This window comes from Macaca nemestrina, chromosome X (genome assembly GCF_043159975.1).
Source record: "Macaca nemestrina isolate mMacNem1 chromosome X, mMacNem.hap1, whole genome shotgun sequence".
Taxonomy (NCBI): Eukaryota; Metazoa; Chordata; class Mammalia; order Primates; family Cercopithecidae; genus Macaca; species Macaca nemestrina.
Window position 1 is genome coordinate 30,991,405 of NC_092145.1, and position 24,372 is coordinate 31,015,776.

Sequence of the window (24,372 nt, forward strand, 5' to 3'; positions counted from 1 at the left end):
CAAGAATAGTGCCTGGTACATATAAGACCTTTCAGTAAAAGTTTGTTGAAAAAAATGAATTATGCTAAGCTCTTTACTTATTTGCTCATTTAATTCTCACAACAATCCTTAAGGATAGCTATCAATACATATGTATTTTATAAATGGATAAACTGAGGCACAACAAAGTTAAGAGGCCACATAGAGTGTTAAGAGGCCACTTTTGAGATTAAAGGGTGCTTTGCAGAGAAACAAGGATGCTGAGCTTCAAGCCAGAGCAGACTGACTCTTGAGTGCTAGACCTTGCTGCTCTTCTAGCACTGAAGTAAACTTTATAACTTGTTTACTTCTCAGTCTACTGAATAAATCCACCAGATACTTTTTCTTATTAAATTACAAATTCAATTACATATACCAAGTCATCTATTCCCATGGTGAGTACCACTAAGATTGGTTGATTGGTAAGGAATATTTGTTGAAATCTTTTACTGGGAGATTTTTTAGATGCAGAAATGTCAGGCTAAATGCTGGCACAGTAACTTGAATGGGTACAATATGAGAAGATGTTTATGGCAAACACTGGAACTTTGTTCCTGGTTCTGTCATGAACTAGACAGTATGTGACTGGATAAGTCAGTAAAAATCTCTCTTGATTTATCCCATCTGTGCCATATTGGTGACCACCTCAGAAGGATAGAGTAAAAACTCATAAATAGGCATTCAGGTGAAAGATGGCACATAAGAGCTATAATATACAAGATGATTTTTAAATGGGTTTCTGTGGTTGAAATAAAAAAGTATTATATTTCAAAATATGAAACCATTTCATTCTTGACTATTGCGGAGTCTGTAAGTCATCATTGTTTTTCAATCCCTATTTGCAGTTGCTGTATAACCCAAGTAAAATCTTTCACTGAAACTACTTGCTGCTTCTGTTTCCCGTGCAAATTCCTTTCTGCTATTTCATTTTCCTCTATTATCCATTATACATAACCTTTAGATACTAATGGCTGTATGCTGTGCTGCCTTTAATCCACTAGGGGAAATCGCATTGATATCAATGGGACATCAATAGTCATTCTGTGCTTTATAGCTCTGTAAGTGGTCATTGGAAAGCAGTGGAAATCCAGCACGTGAAAAGCCAGAGCTGGGTTGTTCAGCCAACCAGTCTTATCCCCACACCTACCCAGTATACCTTTTGGATCAGTGAAAAAAATTATTTCTTTGAATAAGTTTTGAATTCAAAAAAGTTGGTGAAGAGAGGCATGGAAACATACTGACTATATACAGATACCATGGAATAGCTATTGTCATCACTTCCTCATAAATCTGTAATATTTTCCATCTGAATCAAAAAATATGTCCTTATGCTTCATCCTCTCTGATATTTTGGCATCAGTGATGTATCAGTGCCAGTCAGAAGCACATTTGCTTGAATTTACAAATAAGCCATATGAAGTAGTAGTCAGGAAGACAGATGACCATATGCAAGGTGTCAAGAGAAGGTGAGGTTAAGATACTTCATCAATGGTTGTGAAGGGCACAAACACAGCTTCTCTGGCAAACTTTGATGTTTTGATCAAGTTTCTTCACAGTCAGCAGATTGTATAAGAGGCTACAGAATCTCACATGCATAGAAACTCACATGAATACAGTATGCCTGGGGTCAAGTGCGCTGTTGCATTGAATGAGCTGAAGAGTAGGGGTTTCTGGCTCTCATACCCATTATCATTAGTTAATGATATGGATGATCCTTTTCCTTTGCCATGAGATTAGTAGCAATCCATACCACCTTCAGGGGATTCAGGTAGTATTCCAACTGTGCAGATGAAATAATTTCAGTCCATAAATTTTGTCATGACATACTATATAGCCTACATGTAGAAAGCTGACCACAATGGATATTAACAATATAGAACTAGAAGAGATAGAGTTTTGTACCCAGTTCTCTGATCCAAAGGTTAGAGATGAAACTATTCAAGAGGGCAAAGGGCCTACTTCACATAGCTCTCTGCAGCAAAATTCAATAGCACAGATTCAAGTGCTTTTTTTGCTTCTTTGCACTGGCCCAAATTGCCCTATTTTGGGTGTTTACTACAGTGGAGTAAAAGAGTGCTGAAAATGATAGAATGAAAGGAGTGGTTTGTGTTCATTTTGTCCGTCTCAAAAAGAAAGCGCAAATACCTCACTATACAGGGAAGAAATAAAGTGGAATGTGGCATGTTCTGACTTTGGAAAATTCAAGAACTTAGATTTTTTTAACAGAGAGGATAGAAATGGAGTTTTCCCCCATTAAATCTAAATATAAAATGTCCCCTCACACAGTATTTGCTAAATGTAGATAAATATGCTTACCAAAGCCCAACTCTTTCACTTATAGTACTAGCAACTTCATTAATGTTTCTGTGCCTACGTTTCCTCATCTATAAAATGGGAATGTTGATAATACTTTCTTCAAGGATTGTCTTTATAATTAAATGAGTTGAATCTTGTAAAACACTCAGGACATTGCTTAGCATAGCTGAATAAAGATTAATGATAATTATTAGTGAAATAGAATTATTATGAAGATTATTTAGTTTGAGCTGAGGTAAGCATAATGAGGATATAATTCATCCTAACATGAACTGCTTTTGTTTCCCTTCTTTCCAAAGTCATCTAAAACAATTTTTCAGAGCATGAATGTCTGTCTCACAAGAATCCTCTAATGAGTTTGTTGTTTCGTTCTACCTGGTCTGAAATAGCTGTCACTTTGCCTTTATTTTACTAATATCCCTCTTCTATGATGTTTTGACCCTTCAGATGGTTTTGTATTTTTATCTGAAGACTATATCTAGGTTGAAACACATTTTCATTAAAATGCATTACAGCTTATAACATTCAAGAAAAGACTCAGCATAAAATGCTAAAAAGCATTTCACATTATCCTATAGACCATTATCAATCCTTTTGGTGTCATGCTTAATACTTATTACTTCTTCCAATTCACTCTTATAGACCCAATCATGATAATACTGACGGTTTTTGTATTAGCATTGACTTTTCCTCCTATTCACGAATCTACCAACCTTCTAGCAATGTCTCTAAGCAGGGATCTGGAAAATGGTGGTATAACTTCAGTCTAATTATAAATCTGCTATCCATGCATTTATCAGAACCTTTCTTTAAAAAAGATTTGTAGACTCTTCTTACATCACCTTTCGGTATAATATATTCCATAAGTTTTATCCCACCATGTTAAGTGGCACTCTTGTCTGCCATAAATAAAAGTATAAATCCAATCCAAATTAAACATACTAAAATGACATGATGAATCTATGTCAAATACAACTAATTTCTAGAATCAGAGTTAGGTCCTGCTGCTCAGACTAAGGGCATCTTGGTGAAAGGCAAATACCATACTTATTTTTTTTCTTAGAACTCCAGAATGTTGTGTATTTAAGACACTGAGTAAGAGAAATAATTTATTGGGTGAACGAGTAGTAGATACTAAATATATGTATTGCATCAAGAGATTATTGTCTCAAGGAGAGGCAGTCACTCTACTAAGTACTTCTCATACAGCACTTTCTTAACCCGGCTAGGAAAATTAAAATGAGACTCTGTGAAATACATAAAGATCTACTGGAAGGCATAATAAAGGGGAACTGGACAGGAGGTTAGTCATTTTGGAGTTTTGCATGCTTAAGACATTTTAGAACAGGAAGAATCAATCATGCAAACTCAGACAAAAAAAATTTCTCAAGAAATCTATGACTTCACAGTAAATAATTTGAATTCTATTTCATAAAGAAGAAATTTAGCTCCTATTTAACTCAGTTTCTCTCCACCCAAATTGTATATATAGTACATACATAGATATGTGAATATTTTAGACCCACATTGCATAAGTCGTTAAGCTATACTTACTCTGAAGTGAATAAGAATACACTAAATTAGAGCAATGGCTTTTAAACAGATGGCAGGTTAACCCATTTTAAACTTCAGAAATATGACTAAATTTTTATATAGAACAACCAGAGTGGGGAGGGCCAGATCACCAACAAAATATCTGATTTATCATAGTCAACACTAACAGGTGGCATCTTACAGGGTAGGGGCTTATCCATTTAGGGTTCAGCAATATTTGCTTCACAGAGAGGTTAAAAAGCATAATATGTTTTAATAAATGCAGATATATTGCAATACCTGGGGAAGCAAAAAAGGAAAGATACAGAAAGGTGGCAGGAAATGAAGATGGTAAGCAGGAGCTGATTATGGAAGGTGTTTTAAGCCATGGTAAGGACCTTGAAATTTATTCCAAGAACAAATGGAGAGTTTTTGTGGTTTTTCATTAGGGTAAGACAATTATTTGCTCAGATTTACATTTAGAAAAATCACGCTAATGGCAGTATTGCAGTTGGGTTTGGCAGGCAGGATGATGGGTTTGTAAAATTGAAAACACAGAGATAAATTAGAAGACTATAATAGTAATACAGATGAGTGATAGTGAGAGCATAAACTTCTGGGAATGGAGAAGGAGGAGATGGAATGGAGAAATATTTAAATGATAAAACTCACTTGACTTAGTGACTAATAAGATGTATCAGGAGAGAGAATGGTGTTATCTGGCTTAGGAACTGGGTAGATGGTGATGCTATTAGTCAAGATAGATAGCAAATGGAAGGAAGAGGCTTAAGGGTGAAAATGGACATACACGTAGAGACACCTAGAACATTATCAAATATTTGGTGCTGAAACTTTGGAGGTAACTACCTTTGAGGACACCAAAATCATGGGAGTAGGAAGGAAATAGTAGCATGAAGACTGGGACTCTGGGAAATACTGGTATTCAAGAAGCCCAGGGAAAAGGAATCTGTTAAGAAGACTATGAAGAAACAACTAGAAAGATTGGAAGAAAACATTCAATGATGAAGATAAAATAGTGGCTCTCAATGTGTGGTCTAGCAACCACTAGGAATTTCAAGACCTGTCAAAACATCTATGAAGTAAAACTATTTTCATAATACCATAAAAGTGTTATTTATCTCTTTTACTGTAATTCTCTCAGGAGTGTATAGTGCAGTTTTTCAGGGACCACATGACATGTGAAATCACAAGAATTTGCATGCAAAAGTAGCTATGAGAGTCCACCTGTTTTTCATTAAGCCAAACATGAAAGAGATCTTCAAAAATGTAAAACAATGCCACTCTTTTCACTAATTTTTTGGGTTTTGCAAAATACTGTATAATTATTTACTACAAAATGTGTCATTTATGTTAAAATGAAATGGTATCTATATATTCAATAAATTAATAAATACTTAAAAATTTATCAATTTTAATTTCTAATATAGATATAACTCATGTCACCAAAAGCTCTTTGGCATCTTCAGTGATTTTTAAGGGCAATAAAGAAGTACTAAGACTAAAACATTTGTAAAGGGATGAGGTAGAGAAGCTGAGTACATAGTGTTTCAAGAAGAGTAATTAAGGATTATTTATTGTTTGAATCAAGGTGAAGGCTTCTAAGGCAAGTTCAGCAAGAAGACAAAAAGGATAAGGACATATAGTTGCTGATGACAAAGTTTTTGCAGTGATCAGCCAAAGAATAAAATTTAGGAAGGAAGAATAACAGAGCAAGGAAGCTGATGGCATGGGAAACAAGAGATGGGCCCAAGTGTCTAGAGATCTTCATGATATTATAGGGGAGTTATGCTGTGAACGAGCTGAAAAGCCAAGAAAAGATGGACAGAGAGGAATTTTAGATTTCTATTTAGATCTATGGGAATTTTAGATTTCATACTCAGAGCAGAAAAATGTGATTCTTCTATATATTTTGGACCTAGTTAAGGAATAGGGATGAGGAGTTCCTTCCAGATGAATCATTTGTTCATGGAAGGCTAGATTCTTGTTTAGGTATGATCCCACAAGGTAGTCTTTCCTGGGTAGACTTATAAGCCCATTAACAAATTACACCAAAGTACAGATAGCGTTTAAATAATAGCACTACTTTATATCGGATCCTCCATACAGGCAAGACCCACGTGGAATTTCAGATTACAGTGTAACATCTCAGGAACACCTTCCTTGGGGCTACTACTCCTCTCTATGGGTCAGTAATGAACAAATTAAGAGGATCCAAGATGGCCCACTGTAATTTTCTACTGGTCAAAGTCTCATCAAAGCGTTGCCAGTCTAATTAACGTAGACCTTATGTACCGTGTTATAGTTAACTTCTAGAATAATTGTTATGTCAAGAGTTTCTAAGGAAGGGCCTCACAAATGTTTGATTATTGGGTTGGATGTGACAATGGGAAATTCTTAACAGGAAGAAAAGACATATGATCTGGCACTTTGAAAAGAACTCTTGCTTCTATTTCATTTGGTTCATATTAAAGGAGCTTTCCTGATCAAATGATCAGGAAACTGTAGGCTAGCATATATACATAGAATACCAGAGGAAGTAGTTGAGCTCTCAGATAAACTAGCTGTGGCTCTGGTCAAAAATGAATAGAAATGTGATTTTTGACTGCAACCATTCTGTGCTACACAGACAAAGCAGACTTTGCTCTTTGGTAGTCATAGGTTTCATTAAATCAAATAGCCCATTATTCAACATTCTTAATTCAGTTTTGCCCTTTGTTCACTTAAGAATCTACATTTCCTTTGATTTTGAACTTTAATTTTAATTAAGCATAGATATTAAATATGGCAAATAACAATAATGCAATATTTTATATATATCATATCCACAAATACTTTGCAGAATTAACTAATAAAATTATGGAGTTAAATGAAAATAGCATTAAATAAAGAGAGCAGATAAAAGATTTTGGATTTTACTCATAAAGAGCAGCTAAGTTAATACTAGTTGTACAATGCATAAGAGAGAGAGGAGAGAGAGAAAGGGAGAGAGAGAGAGAGAGAGAGATACCAGCTGTCAAGAAACTAGGGACAAGTATATTGTACTATGAAAGAAAGTGGAAATTTTTGAAATGGAATGGTTTTGTTAAAGATCATGTGCTACCTCCAGACATAGAAACCTATTGAACCCTAATCCTCTGAAGCTAACAAATAGTTCACTGGTTTTTGTACCACCTAGCAGAGAGTCAAGAAGATTTTCTTTTTTAAATGTCTGATTGTGGTGGTAAATCTAGCCTCAATCAGTCCATAAGTAGTTGAAGAGTCAGATGACTTTTGAACCTAATTGAACTATTTGGCTTTTTGGAGGTGAAAGTTCTTATACCAGTGGGAAAATGTAAAGGACTGGAAATATTCAATGCTACTCCAGGCTATAATAGCACCTGCTTCAATATTATCTCATAGGATGTTGTAGAGATAGCACTACTTAAGATTTACCAACATAGGAGACTGTGGGAGTATTTGAAAGCCAGATGGTACAAATAGATCCTTTCTTTGTCAAGCCTAAAACACAGCCTGTTCTAAGACTGTACAAAACCCAAACAAACCATTAGTATCTTTGGTTTCTCTTCCTGCCTCTGTATGTTTTTAGTTTGGTTTCTCTGAACAAATTCTGCATTATGTAACTTGGGTTAGCCATCATGTAAATCTTTTTGCTGATAGGCAACAATCTAGTCATTTGAATGAATGAACTATTAAATGTAGAACCCACTAACTAGAAGGGGAAAAAAAAACACTAAATTTTAAAAATAAGAGGTTCAATGGGCAATCACGGTTAAATAAACTTTCAAAAAACGATAAAATGAAGACTATGGAGTCCAGGGGTAGGGACATATTTTGACCTAAAAGAAGCATAATTCATTGTTAGCATGCATAGCAAATTAAAGAATATAGTTCTATTTTTATAGGCAATTACAGTGCATATGTCTTTTGTGATTTGAGTAGGTAGGAAAGAAATAAAAATATTTGGATTACTCACTGACTGTCTCAGTAGCATTCTCGCTAATGAGGCTGAGGTCATGGGCTCAGTTACTATTTCAATCTGTCGGTTCAGCTCTGTTCTGTTTCATTACCAAAGCCCATAGTCTCCATCTCCCTTTGTGTTTCCCTCCCCAAATCAGGAACTTAGTCCTGTCTTCTACTCCCTAACAAAACCTGAATTCAGAATTGAATCTTATGTCAAGAGGTTTTACATAAAATTTCTTGTTTCTCTTTAAAAATAGATCTGGCATCCCTGGCCCTGCATTCTCCCATTTCCCCATGCATTTATTGAGTACCTACTATATGTCAAGTATTATTTCAGTCTTTAGTGTCGCAAAAATAGTATGAGAACCGTTAACTGGGGCTAAATAGGACCATGAATGCTCCAGTCCATCAAATACCCATCCTACTCGCTTCACTCTTTTATATTATCTGCCTTCCTTCTATGTAGATATTTAAGCCTGAAGCCACGTAATAAGATAATTCACACTGAGGTGTAAATGGCTATAACAAAGATAAGTGTATTACATCTCTGTTAGGTAATTTGCGCTTTATCAGGAGACAAAGTCTTAATTCTAAAAAAGTCTAAGTTCTGCAATTAGAGTCAACTCAGAAGTTGAAATATATTTGCCATCACTACTTTAAGCCAAAGAAGTGAGATACTCACTATGAATTTCCAAGCCTTAAAAATCTAGGTGGAGAAATTATGTGAAGGGCAGGAAAACATGCCTAATAATACCACACAGTCACTCTGTTAGTACATTTGGATTTATCCACAGTTACAAATCATGGCCCTAACCATGGATGATTCTCTCATAGATGCATGGAACTGAACATAAAGAACAGCACACAGTAAAATTATATTTCATACCCATTATTAGAGACTTGTTTCAAATGAATGTGTTATAGATACTGGGTACACAATGTTCAGGTATGTGTGCCTGCATATGTATTACATAAATGTAAAAATAAATATTAACAGTGAGTTCTGAGTTCCCATAGGGTAACATTGGCCTTTTAAATCCAAATCTCTCCATTCCCTTATTCAAAAAGAAATTCAAATGCACAAGAGAAGGAAGTAAAACCTCCTGTAACCCACTCAATAACATAAATAGGAGACAGATAATTCCACAAACTTCAAATTACACATAGGTAGAGAAATAAGCACCCAAATTACACAGAGTTATCTCTGCAGCCCACGCCAGGACTGAGAGTCAGATAGAGGCTGAATGGAAAAGAAGATATGAGAGCTAGGGCCCAGCTATGGCAGAATTGATCAAATTACTCCCGTTAAAAAGAAGAATTACTCCCGTTAAAAAATTGTCTGAACAATCTCAGACCTGGTATATGAGAGCAATGGCTACTGAAAATTAAAAGGAATGTGCTTTAAAGTTCACAGAAGTAAAGTTGGTAGCCTTGGGAAGGCACAACCTCGGAGGACATGGGGTCATTAACTTGGAAGAGATGTCCCTTGGAGGTTTGGTGGTGAAGAGAAAGAAGAAAGCAAGAGATATAATTTCAGGATACAGCAAAAATAAAAGTGAATCACAAAATTAAGCGATCTACCAAACCCCCTACCCAAAAGGCATTATTGATTTTTAAAAGCTACACTTTAATAAGAACTAATAATTATAGTAATCTAATAAGTCACCAAACTCCTGATTCCTATTTACATACAACTCCTATTACTGGTCCAGGAAACTAAAATATTTCAGAATTAACATAAAAAGGAGACAACACCTACACAAAGCTCTGTAAGAAGGAACTAGAAAATAAGAATTAATCATTTCACTTGATTAAAAAATAACTTCTAATAGCCAACCCCAGAGCAGAAAAAAACAGCAATAAAACATCTCGGTCCTAATAAAGAAGCCTTAAACAAGCATTTGAAGATATAAAAAAGGCTCAAATGGTAAAGTTTAAAACTCAGAACAGAAATGTACAAAATGAGAGTTGACTAAACTCAGGAAATAAATTGAAGAAAAAGATAAACCCATCATGAAAATGAATACTATACTGACTGATGACAAAGGGAGAAAAGATATTAAAATAAAAAAGATGCAATGATGAAAGGCACTTTAATAGCAAAGGGAATGAATTTGAAATAAAGAAAGAAGTGTAAGAAAAAATCAGAGAAAATAATTATTGTAGAAGATAGTCAAAGAAATACAAACTACATATAATTATATTAATGGTTCCCAAAGAAGAAAAACAAAACAATGAAATAGAACTAATATTTAAAACTATAATCAAAGAAAATTTTCCGGAAATAATAGGCCTGACTGTAAGTATTGAAGGGCACAACCTTTAATACCTTGGAATTACCTCCAAGTACCTTCAAAAACTGACTCAAAACCATCAACTCCAAGTCATGTGCTACTAAAAATATTAAACTTAAATTCTTATTTATAATCATCCCTAGGCCTTGTAGTGGGAGGAATCATTTGTGAAAGAAAGAAAATCAGATTGGCATTAGACATCTTGACAACAGACAAAGCAAGGTAACAGTAGAGCAGCATTTTCTTTTTTTTTTTTTTTTTTTTTTTTTTGAGATGGAGTTTCGGTCTTGTTGCCCAAGCTGGAGTGGAATGGCACGATCTTGGCTTACTGCAACCTCCACCTCCCGAGTTCAAGTGATTCTCCTGCCTCAGTCTCTTGAGTAACTGGGAATACAGGCATGCATCACCACGCCCAGCTAATTTTTTGTATTTTTAGTAGAGACAGGGCTTCTCCATGTTGGTAAGGCTGGTCTCGAACTCCCGACCTCATGTGATCCACCTGCCTCGGACTCCCAAAGTCCTAGGATTAGAGGCATGAGCCACCATGCCCGGCCAGAATTTTCAAATAACTCGAGTATGAGCCAAGGATTTTGTTCAAACCAGTTATTCTTTAATTATTAAGGATATAGAAAAATACTTTAAACATGAAAGAACTCAGAGAATACTATACTCATAAGCCCTACTAGATTGGGAAATTTTGACCCACCACTTTCAGTTCAAGACATGTTAGGTGGACAAAACATAGTAAATATATAGAAGAAGACCTAAGAAAGCAAAATCAATAAGATAGATCCTTTTTATGTATTATAATAGTAATTCTTAATAATATTTTAACTTTTAGTTTCAGGGGTACACGTGCAGGTTTGTTCTACAAGTAAATTGTGTGTCAAGGGGGTTTGATATACAGATTATTTTGTCACCCAGGTAATAAGCATAGTACCTGATAAGTAGTTTTTCAATCCTCATCTTCCTCCACTCTCCACCCTCAAGTAGGTCCCGGTGTCTCTTTCTCCCTTCTTTGTGAACATGTGTACTCAATGTTTAGCTCCCACTCATAAGGGAGAATATTTGGTCAAGATAGATCGTATGGCTATGTATTGAACTTAACACCCTGATATTAGAGAATATACCTTCTTATCAAGGTTTCATAAAACATTCACAAAATTTGAGCAAATATTAGGTAACAACTCAGTGAGTTTCATAAGTCAGAAACAATACAAACATCATTACCAGATTATGGTGAAATGAAAGTACAAATTAATAAGAATACTTAAATACCAGAAAAGCCCTTCCATCTGTAATTTTTTTAAATTTTAAACAATTTTTGTGTATAAGGGGAAATAAAACATAAAATTTTTAAATATCTAAGAAAAAATTATAATGAACACACCACATGTTAAAATACTATTAAACCTTGTATAAGATGAAAATTCACATCAATAAAATGAAACAAAACAAATCTGAAAAATCAATAAAATAAACTAAAAGAAAACAGAAGAAAGGAAATAAGAAAAATACAGCAGAAATTAATGGAGTAAGAAACAAAAATAATAGAAAGATAAATAAAATAGTGTTAAAAATTAACAAGTAGGCAGAACACAAATAATCTGAAATCAAGAGAAAAGGGGGAAATATATACAAAGTAAGAAATGAGGAGAAATAACTATTGAAGCAGAGGCAAGTTTTAAAAAACTATAAGTGGCAACTTTTCATGAATATTTTTGATAATGATTGAGCCATTTTGTATAGCCACTAGCAATGTATGAACGTGTTTATGTCTCCATGGATGTTGCCATCAAACTGTGCTGCAAGCTTTTGAATCATCAGTTTGACAGGTTAGAAATGATATCTTAGTATAGTTTTCTTTTGTTTCTCTCTTAAGAAAAAGTAAGGTTGACTATCTTTTCATATTTTTAAGGATCTTTTTTGTTACCTGTGTGCTCATATCTTTTGCCTTTTTCTCCATTTTCTTTTTCTCTTATTTGTCTCAAATTTTAAGAGTTTAAGAAGAGTCATTATTTTGAATACATAACTAACTGTATACCCTCAGGGAAATATATTCAAAGGACAAAAACACAAACTTTGAACTTTACTTCGTAGGCTCATTGCTAGTAATGGTTTTGCTATAATAATTCCAATACTGTTTTGTGCGTCTTATAGGATAACCAAACAGATAAATATATTGATGTTACTGGGAACAAGATTCATTGTGTGGAAAAGGAAATAAAAATATGAAATGAGGAAGAACTCTGAAGTGCTGAATTAGAATTGGGGAGATTATATATATATTATATATATATATATATATATATATATGAGCTTGTGCTTTTAAAACTGTGCATATATGCATGTCTTTGTTTGTGCTGCTATAAAGGAATGCCTGAGGCTAGATAATTTATAAAGAAAAGAGGTTTATTTGGCTCATGGTTCTGCAGGCTTTACAAGAAGCATAGCACAGGATCTGTATCTGGTGAGGGCCTCAAAGCCCTTCCACTCATCATGGAAGAAGAAGGGGAGCCAGTGTGTGCAGAGATCACAAGGCAAGAGAGGCAAGAGAGAAGGGAGGGAGGTGCCAGGGTCTTTTTAACAATCAGCTCTTGCAAGAACTAATAGAACAAGAAGAGAACTCACTTATTACTGCCAGGATAGCACCAAACCATTTTTGAGGAATCCACTCACATGACTCAAACACTTTTCATTAGGCCCCACCATCAACATTTGGAATCAAATTTCAACCTGAGATTTGGAGGGGGTCAAGCATCCAAACTATAGCAATCTAGATATATGTGTGTACACACACACACACACACACACACATGAACAAAGCAGGTTATAAAATTAAAAATTTTGTTATTTGTTTGTATATTTCTAGTCTGTTCCCTGAAAGGACTTAAAAGCAATAACACCTCAGTAGTAATTAATACACCTTATACCCAAACTTTGATTTCTGAATACATTTCCTACCAAAATCTCCTTGAAGGATTAGCTGTTTCTAGGTCTGTGGCAGCAAAAGTAAGTATAAGGTAAGCCTGGGATATCTTGTGCTAGAAAGCAAGGAAGTGTTCAGGCATGTCAAAATGACACAGGAGCCAACTTGAAGGGATTTCCATTGGCCAAATTTGAGTGTCAGAAAGAAGAATGATGGTAATTGACTATACGTTGAACAACAAAAATAATTTAATATTTGTAATATGGAAAAATTGATCATTTAATTTCTAGAAATAAGCATGTATTCTACTTTAACTCATGTAGGTCCCTTTATGCATAATCATATTCTCATTCAAATTAGGTATTACAATAGTGCCCCCCATCCACAGTTTTACTTCCTACAATTTCAGTTACCCATGGTCAACTATGATCTGAAAATATTACATACAATAAGATATTTTGAGAGAGACACCACATTCACATAGCTTTTATCATGGTATGTTGTTATACTTGTTCTATTTTGTTATTATTGTTCATCTTTTACTGTGCCTAATTTGTAAATTGAACTTTATCCTAGGCATGTACATATAGGAAAACAAAACATAATATATGTAGAGCTTGGTACTCTCCCTGGTTTCATGCATCCATTAGGAGTCTTGGAACATATTACTCACTGATAAGGGGGGCTTATTGTATTATTTCTACCTTACATATAGGGAAACTGAGACTCAGAGAGCTTAGGAGCTTACACAACATCACATAGCTAATAAATGGAAAAGCCATAACTCTTCGAATCTGTCTGACACAAAAAGAGCCTGTGCCCTCACTTACTACACTGAACAGCTTCTAAAATGGAGCTCATATTATATACTGCTTTATTGCTTGCTTTGTAAACATTTTTCCCTATTATGAAATATTTTCTGTAATAGTTTTAATGGCAACATGGTCTTCTATTGTATATAGTTATTTGCCTAACTGATCCCATTTGTTGGACATTTGAGTAATTTTCAAAATCTTGCTATTATATACAATATGCTGAATATCAGTGTTTTAAATCTATTCACACCTTTTTCTTACTGTAAATTTCTAAACATTAAATGGCTTGATAAAAATATTTTTTTAAAAATCCAACACTTTGGATATATATTGCCAATTTGTCCAAATATTTTGCAACACTTTACACTACCTGCAGTATGTGAGGGTGTTCATTCCTCTGAACTCTGGAAAACTTTTGACACCATCATTTATAAAAAAGAAAAGAAGCCATTTTGATAGGCAAAAGTGTATTTCAATGTCTTATTTTGCATTTCCCTTCCATATTTATTGAGGTATAATGAGGTATATTGAGGTATAAATGACAAAAATTAATGTGATGTTTTGATACAGTATACATTATGAAATGATTACTACAATCAAATTAATTCATATGTCCAACACCCTCATAGTTGCCTTTTATTGTTTTCAGTGAAGAGAGCATTTAAGATCCACTGTCTTAGAAATGTTCAAGTAGGATCCTTGCTTCCAAGATGCCAAAGGAAAGAAGGAACAATAGTCATGCCAAAAAGGCCTGCAGCCACATGCAGCCTGTTCACTACAAGAACTGTGCTCAGTACATGCCCAGGAATAAGGCTATTAAGAAGTTTGTCATTAAAAACATAGCAGAGGCCACAGCAGTGAGGGACATTTCTGAAGTGAGCCCTCAATGCTCACAGTGTTTCCCAAGCTGTATGTGAAGCTATATTACTGTGCAAATTGTGCCATTCACAGCAAGGTAGTCAGGAATTGATCTCATGAAGCCTGCAAGGACTAAACACCCTTCCCCCTATTTAGACCTGTGGGTTCTGCCCCATGGCCCCAACCAAGGCCCCTGTAAGGAGCTGAGTCCTTACAGACAGAAGGAAAATTACTCTCTGGAGAAAAACAAAATGGAAATTGTACTTTAAAAAAAAAAAAGAAAGAAAGAAAAGAAAGAAAGAAAACACCTGTAATCCCAGCTATTTGGGAGGCTAAGGCAGAAAAATCGCTTGAACCTCGGAGGTGGAGGTTGCAGTGAGCCAAATTCCCACCGCTGCATGTCAGCCGGGACAAAAGAAAGAGAAGAGGAGAGAAGAGGGGAGGGGAGGGGAGGAGAGGGGAGGGGAGGGGAGGAGAGGGGAGGGGAGGAGAGGAGAGGGGAGGGAAGGAGAGGGGAGGAGAGAGGAGGGGAGGGGAGGGGAGAGGAAGGGAGGGGAGGGGAGGAAACTTGAAGTATACATTATTATTAACTATAGCCAGCATACTATACATTAGATTTCCAGAACTTACTAATCCTGTGTAACTGAAACTTTGTACCCTTTGAGCATCAGCTCCCTACTTTCCCTACCTCCTGTCCTTGACAGCCACCACGCTACTCTCTGCTTCTATGAGTTTGACATTTTTAGATTCCACATGTGCACTAGATCATGTAGTATTTGTCTTTCTGTGTCTTGCTTATTTCACTTAATGTCCTCCAGGTTCATACATGCCTTTGCAAATAATAATATTTATTTCTATTTTAAGAATGATTAGTATTCATGTGTGTGTGTGGTATGTGTGTATCATGTTTTCTTTATTCATTTATCTGTTAACAGACATTGAGGTTCTTTTCATATCTTGCCCCAAAGTCTATTTTGTCTGATATAAGCACTTTCTTTTGGTTGGCATTTGCATGGAATACCTTTCCCCATTCCTTCATTTTCAGCCTATGTGAGTCCATCCATAAAGCTAAAGTTGCTTCTTGTAGGCAAGGTATAGTTGGATCTTGTTTTTTGTATTCATTTAGCCACTCTATATAGTTTGATGTGAGAATTTAGCCCACGTACAAATTATTGAAGATAATAATTTACTATGGCTATTTTGTTAATTATTTTCTGATTTGTAGTTCCTTCACTCCTTTTCTTGCTGTCTTCTGTTGTGATTTCATCATTTTTTATAGTGGTTTTCTTTAATGCCTTTCTCTTTGTCTTTTGTGTATAGACTACAGGTTTTTTCTTAGTGGTTACCATGAAGCTTACAGAAAACATCTTATGGTTATAATAGTCTATTTTAATCTGATAACAACTTAACTTCAACCACATACAAAACTGCAAGTTAACTTCTTTTCCTTCTACATTTTATATTATTAATGTCAAATTTTACGTCTGTTTATATTGTGTATCCATTAACAGATTATTATTGCTATAGCTATTTTTATACTTTTGTTTTTACCTTTTATACTACAGTTAACAGTAATTTATGTCCCATTATTACAGTATTAGAGTATTCTGAATTTCACTATTCAGATGTTCGTTGACTTCTGGTGAGATTATGTCCCAGTAAACCCCATTGTAAATTGAGAATACCTACAGTCAAATACGCAGTTAATACACATAACCTACAAAACACTATAACTTAGCCTGGCCTATCTTAAATATGCTCAGAACACTTACATTAGCCTACAGCTGGATAAAATAATCTGGCAATATGATACATATTGTCAGTTGTTTACCCGCATGATCACATGACTGACTAGGAGCTGTGACTTGCTGCTGCTGCCCAGCATCACAAGATAGTATTGTACCACTTTCTATTGAATGCATATCAGTTTCACACCATCACGAAGTCAAGAAATTGAAAGCCAAACCATTGTAAGTCAGCACACATATATATCTTGCATTTACACTGAATTTTATTTTATTTTCCTTTCTGTTTTCAATTTTTATTTTAATTGACAAATTAAAATGAACATATTGATTATTTGAAATATTTTTGCATGATTTGCATCATTATTAACACGACAATAAGGCAATATGTTTTAAATACAAGTAACTTAAAATGTGTGCCTTATTTTTAAAAATCCTTGTAAAGTTATTTATTTATTTTTTTTTTTTAACTTCAAGTTGCAGGATACACATGCAGAACATACAGGTTTCTTACATAGGTATATGTGTGCCATGTTGGTTTGCTGCACGTATCCACCTGTCACCTAGGTTTTAAGCCCCACATGCACTAGCTATTTTTCCTGATGCTCTCCCTCCCCTTGCCCCACTTCCAACAAGCTCTGGCGTGTGTTGTTTCTTTCCCTGTCTCCATTTGTTCATTGTTCAACTCCCACTTATGAGTGAGAACATGCAGTGTATGGTTTGCTGTTCCTGTGTTAGTCTGCTGAGGATGATGGCTTCTAGCATCATCCATGTCCCTGCAAAGGACATGATCTCATGCCTTCTTATGGCTGCATGGTATTCCATGGGGTATCTGCACCACATTTTCTTTTTCCAGTCTATCATTGATAGGCATTTGGGCTGGTTCCATGTCTTTGCTATTGTGAATAGTGCTGCAGTAAACATATGTGTGCATGTATCTTTATAATAGAATGATTTATATTCCTTTCGGTATATACTCAGTAATGGGATTGCTGGGCCAAATAGTATTTTTGGTTCTAGATCCCTGAGGAATTTCCACACTGTCTTCCACAATGGTTGAACTAATTTACATGCCCACCAACAGTGGAAAAGCATTCCAATTTCTCCACAGCCTCTCCAGCATCTGTTGTTTCTTGACTTTTTAATAATTGCCATTCTGACTGGTGTGGGATGGTATTTCATTGTGGTTTTGATTTGCATTTCTCTAAGGATCAGTGATGTTGAGCGTTTTTTCCATATGCTTGTTGGCCGCATAAATGTCTTCTTTTGAGACGTGTTTATGTCCTTTGCCCACTTTTTGATGGGGTTTTTTTTTTCTTGTAAATTTGTTTAAGTTCCTTTTAAATTCAGGACATTAGACCTTTGTCAGATTGGTAGATTGCAAAAATTTTCTCCCATTCTGGAAGTTGCCTGTTCACTCTGATGATAGTTTCTTGTGCTGTGCAGAAGCTCTATAGTTTAATTAGATCCCATTTGTCAGTTTCAGCTTTTCTTGCAATTGCTTTTGGTAATTTCATCATAAAATCTTTGCCCATGCCTATGTCCTGAATGGTATTGCCTAAATTTTCTTTTAGGGTTTTTATGGTTTGGGGTTTTACATTTAAGTCTTCAATCCATCTTGAGTTAAAGTTTTAAAGCGTAAGGAAGGGGTCCAGTTTCAGTTTTCTGCATATGGCTAGCCAGTTTTCCCAGCACTGTTCATTAAATAGGGAATCCTTTCCCCATTGCTTGTTTTTGTGAGATTTGTTAAAGATCAGATGGTTGTAGATGTGTGGTCTTATTTCTGAGGTCTCCATTCTGTTCCATTGGTCCATATGTCTGTTTTGATACCATGCTGGTTTCTTGTAGTATAGTTTGAAGTCAGGTAGCATGATGCCTCCAGCATTGTTCTTTTTGCTTAGGATTGTTGTGGCTATATAGGCGCTTTTCTGGTTTCATGTGGAATGCTTGTGATTTTTTTTTTTATTATTATTATACTTTAAGATCTAGGATACATGTGCATAACGTGCAGGTTTGTTACATATGTATACTTGTGCCATGTTGGTGTGCTGCACCCATCAACACGTCAACACCCATCAACTCGTCATTTACATCAGGTATAACTCCCAATGCAATCCCTCCCCACTCACCCCTCCCCATAATAGCCCCCGGTGTGTGATGTTCCCCTTCCTGAGTCCAAGTGATCTCATTGTTCAGTTCCCACCTATGAGTGAGAACATGCGGTGTTTGATTTTCTGTTCTTGCGATAGTTTGCTGAGAATGATGGTTTCCAGCTGCATCCATGTCCCTACAAAGGACAGAAACTCATCCTTTTTTATGGCTGCATAGTATTCCATGGTGTATATGTGCCACATTTTCTTAATCCAGTCTGTCACGTCACTGATGGACATTTGGGTTGATTCCAAGTCTTTGCTATTGTGAATAGTGCCACAATGAACATACATGTCCATGTGTCTTTATAGCAGCATGATTTATAATCCTTCGGGTATATACCCAGTAATGGGATGGCTGGGTCATATGGTACTTCTAGTTCTAGATCCTTGAGGAATCGCCATACTGTTTTCCATAATGGTTGAACTAGTTTACAATCCCACCAACAGTGTAAAAGTGTTCCTATTTCTCCACATCCTCTCCAGCACCTGTTGTTTCCTGACTTTTTAATGATTGCCACTCTAACTGGTGTGAGATGCTATCTCATTGTGGTTTTGATTTGCATTTCTCTGATGGCCAGTAATGACAAGCATTATTTCATGTGTCTGTTGGCTGTATGCATGTCTTCTTTTGAGAAATGTCTGTTCATATCCTTTGCCCACTTTTTGATGGGGTTGTTTGTTTTTTCCTTGTAAATTTGTTTGAGTTCTTTGTAGGTTCTGGATATTAGCCCTTTGTCAGATGAGTACATTGCAAAAATTTTCTCCCATTCTGTAGGTTGCCTGTTCACTCTGATGGTAGTTTCTTTTGCTGTGCAGAAGCTCTTTAGTTTAATTAGATCCCATTTGTCAATTTTAGCTTTTGTTGCCATTGCTTTTGGTGTTTTAGACATGAAGTCCTTGCCCATGCCTATGTCCTGAATGGTATTACTTCGGTTTTCTTCTAGGGTTTCTATGGTATTCGGTCTAACATTTAAGTCTCTAATCCATCTTGAATTGATTTTCATATAAGGAGTAAGGAAAGGATTCAGTTTCAGCTTTCTACTTATGGCTAGCCAATTTTCCCAGCACCATTTATTAAATAGGGAATCCTTTCCGCATTTCTTGTTTTTGCCAGGTTTGTCAAAGATCAAATGACTATAGATGTGTAGTATTATTTCTGAGGACTCTGTTCTGTTCCATTGGTCTATATATATATGTTTTGGTACCAGTACCATGCTGTTTTGGTTACTGTAGCCTTGTAGTATAGTTTAAAGTCAGGTAGCGTGATGCCTCCAGCCTTGTTCTTTTGGCTTAGGATTGTCTTGGAGATGCGGGCTCTTTTTTGATTCCATATGAACTTTAAAGCAGTTTTTTCCAATTCTGTGAAGAAACTCATTGGTAGCTTGATGGGGATGGCATTGAATCTATAAATTACCTTGGGCAGTATGGCCATTTTCACAATATTGATTCTTCCTATCCATGAGCATGGTATGTTCTTCCATTTGTTTGTGTCCTCTTTTATTTCACTGAGCAGTGGTTTGAAGTTCTTCTTGAAGAGGTCCTTTACATTCCTTGTAAGTTGGATTCCTAGGTATTTTATTGTCTTTGAAGCAATTGTGAATGGGAGTTCATTCATGATTTGGCTCTCTGTTTGTCTGTTACTGGTGTATAAGAATGCTTGTGATTTTTGCACATTGATTTTGTATCCTGAGACTTTGCTGAAGTTGCTTATCAGCTTAAGGAGATTTTGGGCTGAGACAATGGGGTTTTCTAAATATACAATCATGTTATCTGCAAAGAGGGACAATTTGACTTCTTCTTTTCCTACCTGAATACCCTTGATTTCTTTCTCTTGCCTGATTGCCCTAGCCAGAACTTCCAACACTATGTTGAATAGGAGTGGTGAGAGAGAGCATCCCTGTCTTGTGCCAGTTTTCAAAGGGAATGCTTCCAGTTTTTGCCCATTCAGTATGATATTGGCTGTGGGTTTGTCATAAATAGCTCTTATTATTTTGAGATACGTTCCATCAACACTCTAACATCACAATTAAAAGAACTAGAGAAGCAAGAGCAAACACATTCAAAAGCTAGCAGAAGGCAAGAAATAACTAAGATCAGAGCAGAACTGAAGGAGATAGAGACACAAAAAACCCTCCAAAAAATCAAGGAATCCAGGAGTTGGTTTTTTGAAAGATCAACAAAATTGATAGACCGCTAGCAAGACTAATAAAGAAGAAAAGAGAGAAGAATCAAATAGACGCAATAAAAAATGATAAATGGGATATCACCACCGACCCCACAGAAATACCAACTACCATCAGAGAATACTATAAACACCTCTATGCAAATAAACTAGAAAATCTAGAAGAAATGGATAATTTCCTGGACACTTACACTCTCCCAAGACTAAACCAGGAAGAAGTTGTATCCCTGAATAGACCAATGGCAGGCTCTGAAATTGTGGCAATAATTAATAGCCTACCAACCAAAACAAGTCCAGGACCAGATGGATTCACAGCTGAATTCTACCAGAAGTACAAGGAGGAGCTGGTACCATTCCTTCTGAAACTATTCCAATCAATAGAAAAAGAGGGAATCCTCCCTAACTCATTTTATGAGACCAACATCATCCTTTTACCAAAGCCTGGCAGAGACACAACAAAAAAAAGAGAATTTTAGACCAATACACCTGATGAACATCGATGCAAAAATCCTCAATAAAATACTGGGAAACCGAATTCAGCCGCACATCAAAAAGCTTCTCCACCATGATCAAGTGGGCTTCATCCCTGGGATGCAAGGCTGGTTCAACATACGCAAATCAATAAATGTAATCCAGCATATAAACAGAACCAAAGACAAAAACCACATGATTATCTCAATAGATGCAGAAAAGGCCTTTGACAAAATTCAACAGCCCTTCATGCTAAACATTCTCAATAAATTTGGTATTGATGGAACGTATCTCAAAATGCTTGATTTTTTTACATTGATTTTGTATCCTGAGACTTTGCTGAAGTTGCTTATCAGCTTAAGGAGTTTGGGGGCTGAGATGATGGGGTTTTCTAAAATAGGATCATGTTGTCCACAAACAGAGACAATTTGACTTCCTCTCTTCCTATTTAAATATCCTTTATTTCTTTCCCTTGCCTGCTTACCTTGCCAGAACTTCCAATACTATGTTGAATAGGAGTGGTGAGAGAAGGCATCCTTGTCTTGTGCCAGTTTTCAAAGGAAATGCTTCCAGCTTTTGCCCATTCAGTATGTTATTGGCTGGGGGTTTGTCATAAATAGCTCTTACTCTTTTGAAGTATGTTCCATCAATACCTAGTTTATTGAGAGTTTTTAACATGAAGGGATGTTGAATTTTATTGAAGACTTTTTCTGCATCTATTGAGATAATCACGTGGTTTTTGTCATTAGTTCTGTTTATGTGATGGATTACATTTATTGATTTGCATATGTTGAACCAGCCTTGCATCACAGGGATGAAACTGACTTGATCGTGGTGGATAGCTTTTTGATGTGCTGCTGGATTCAGTTTGCCAATATTTTACTGAGGACTTTTGCATCAATGTTCATCAGGGATAAGCAATATATTGTTTTAAAATATGTATATATTGTTGAATGACTGAATCAAGCTCTGAATTTTAGACTTCTGTATGTTTTTATATTTATTTTAGTTGTTAGTTAGCATCCTTTATTTTCAAGTTGAAAAACACCCTTTAGCGTTTCTTGAATAGCAGATCTAGTGGTGATGAATTCCCTTAGCTTTTGTTTGTCTGGAAAAGCCTTTATTTCTCCTGAATTTCTGAAGCACAGCTTTGCCAGTTATAATATTCTCAGTTGCTAGGGTTTTCTTTTTTAATACTTTGGATATATCACCCCACTCTCTCCTAGCCTGCAGAGTTTCTGCCGAGAAATCCACTTATATTGCTTTGAAGGACTTTTTTTGGTTGGTAGGCTATTAATTATTGCCTTAATTTCAGAGCCTGCTATTGGTCTGTTCAGGGATTCAACTTCTTCCTGGTTTAGTCTTGGGAGAGTGTAAGTGTCCAGGAATTATCCATTTCTTCTAGATTTTCTAGTTTATTTACATAGAGGTGTTTATAGTATTCTCTGATGGTAGTTGGTATTTCTGTGGGGTCGGTGGTGATATCCCATTTATCATTTTTTATTGCGTCTATTTGATTCTTCTCTCTTTTCTTCTTTATTAGTCTGGCTAGCGGTCTATCAATTTTGTTGATCTTTCAAAAAACCAACTCCTGGATTCCTTGATTTTTTGGAGGGTTTTTTGTGTCTCTATCTCCTTCAGTTCTGCTCTGATCTTAGTTATTTCTTGCCTTCTGCTAGCTTTTGAATGTGTTTGCTCTTGCTTCTCTAGTTCTTTTAATTGTGATGTTAGGGTGTCAATTTTAGATCTTTCCTGCTTTCTCTTGTGAGCATTTAGTGCTATCAATTTCCCTCTACACACTGCTTTAAATGTGTCCCAGATATTCTGGTATGTTGTATCTTTGTTCTCATTGGTTTCAAAGAACATCTTTATTTCTGCCTTCATTTCGTTATGTATCCAGTAGTCATTCAGGAGCAGCTTGTTCAGTTTCCATGTAGTTGGGCGATTTTGATTGAGTTTCTTAGTCCTGAGTTCTAGTTTAATTGCACTGTGGTCTGAGAGACAGTTTGTTATAATTTCTGTTCTTATACATTTGCTGAGGAGTGCTTTACTTCCAACTATGTGGTCAATTTTGGAATAAGTGTGATGTGGTGCTGAGACGAATGTATATTCTGCTGACTTGGGGTGGAGAGTTCTGTAGATGTCTATTAGGTCCACTTGGTGCAGAGTTGAGTTCAATTCCTGGATATCCTTGTTACCTTTCTGTCTCGTTGATCTGTCTAATGTTGACAGTGGGGTGTTTTAGTCTCCCATTATTATTGTATGGGAGTCTAAGTCTCTTTGTAAGTCTCTAAGGACTTGCTTTATGAATCTGGGTGCTCCTGTATTGGGTGCATATATATTTAGGATAGTTAGCTCTTCCTGATGAATTGATCCCTTTACCATTATGTAATGACCTTCTTTGTCTCTTTTGATCTTTGATGGTTTAAAGTCTGTTTTATCAGAGACTAGAATTGTAACCCCTGCCTTTTTTTGTTCTCCATTTGCTTGGTAAATCTTCCTCCATCCCTTTATTTTGAGCCTATGTATGTCTCTGCATGTGAGATGGGTCTCCTGAGTACAGCAGACTGATGGGTCTTGACTCTTTATCCAGTTTGCCAGTCTGTGTCTTTTAATTGGACCATTTAGTCCATTTACTTTTAAGGTTAATATTGTTATGTGTGAACTGGATCCTGTCATTATGATATTAGCTGGTTATTTTGCTCGCTGTTGACACAGTTTCTTCCTAGCGTTGATGGACTTTACATTTTGACATGTTTTTGCAATGACTGGTACCTGTTGTTCCTTTCCATGTTTAGTGCTTCCTTCAGTATCTCCTGTAGGGCAGGTCTGATGGTGACAAAATCTCTCAGCATTTGCTTGTCTGTAAAGGATTTTATTTCTCCTTCACTTATGAAACTTAGTTTGGCTGGATACGAAATTCTGGGTTGAAAATTCTTTTCTTAATGTTGAATATTGGCCCCCACTCTCTTCTGGCTTGTAGAATTTCTGCTGAGAGATCTGCTGTTAGTCTGATGGGCTTCCCTTTGTGGGTAACCCGACCTTTCTCTCTGGCTGCCCTTAAGATTTTTTCCTTC

At 35.9% G+C, this 24,372-nt stretch overlaps 1 protein-coding gene across 5 annotated transcripts in view; it reads left to right on the top strand.

Annotated features, from left to right (window-relative positions):
• LOC105468440 (teneurin transmembrane protein 1) overlaps positions 1 to 24,372 on the top strand; it is an 839,487-nt gene that overhangs the window by 513,011 nt on the left and 302,104 nt on the right. The window lies entirely within an intron of this gene.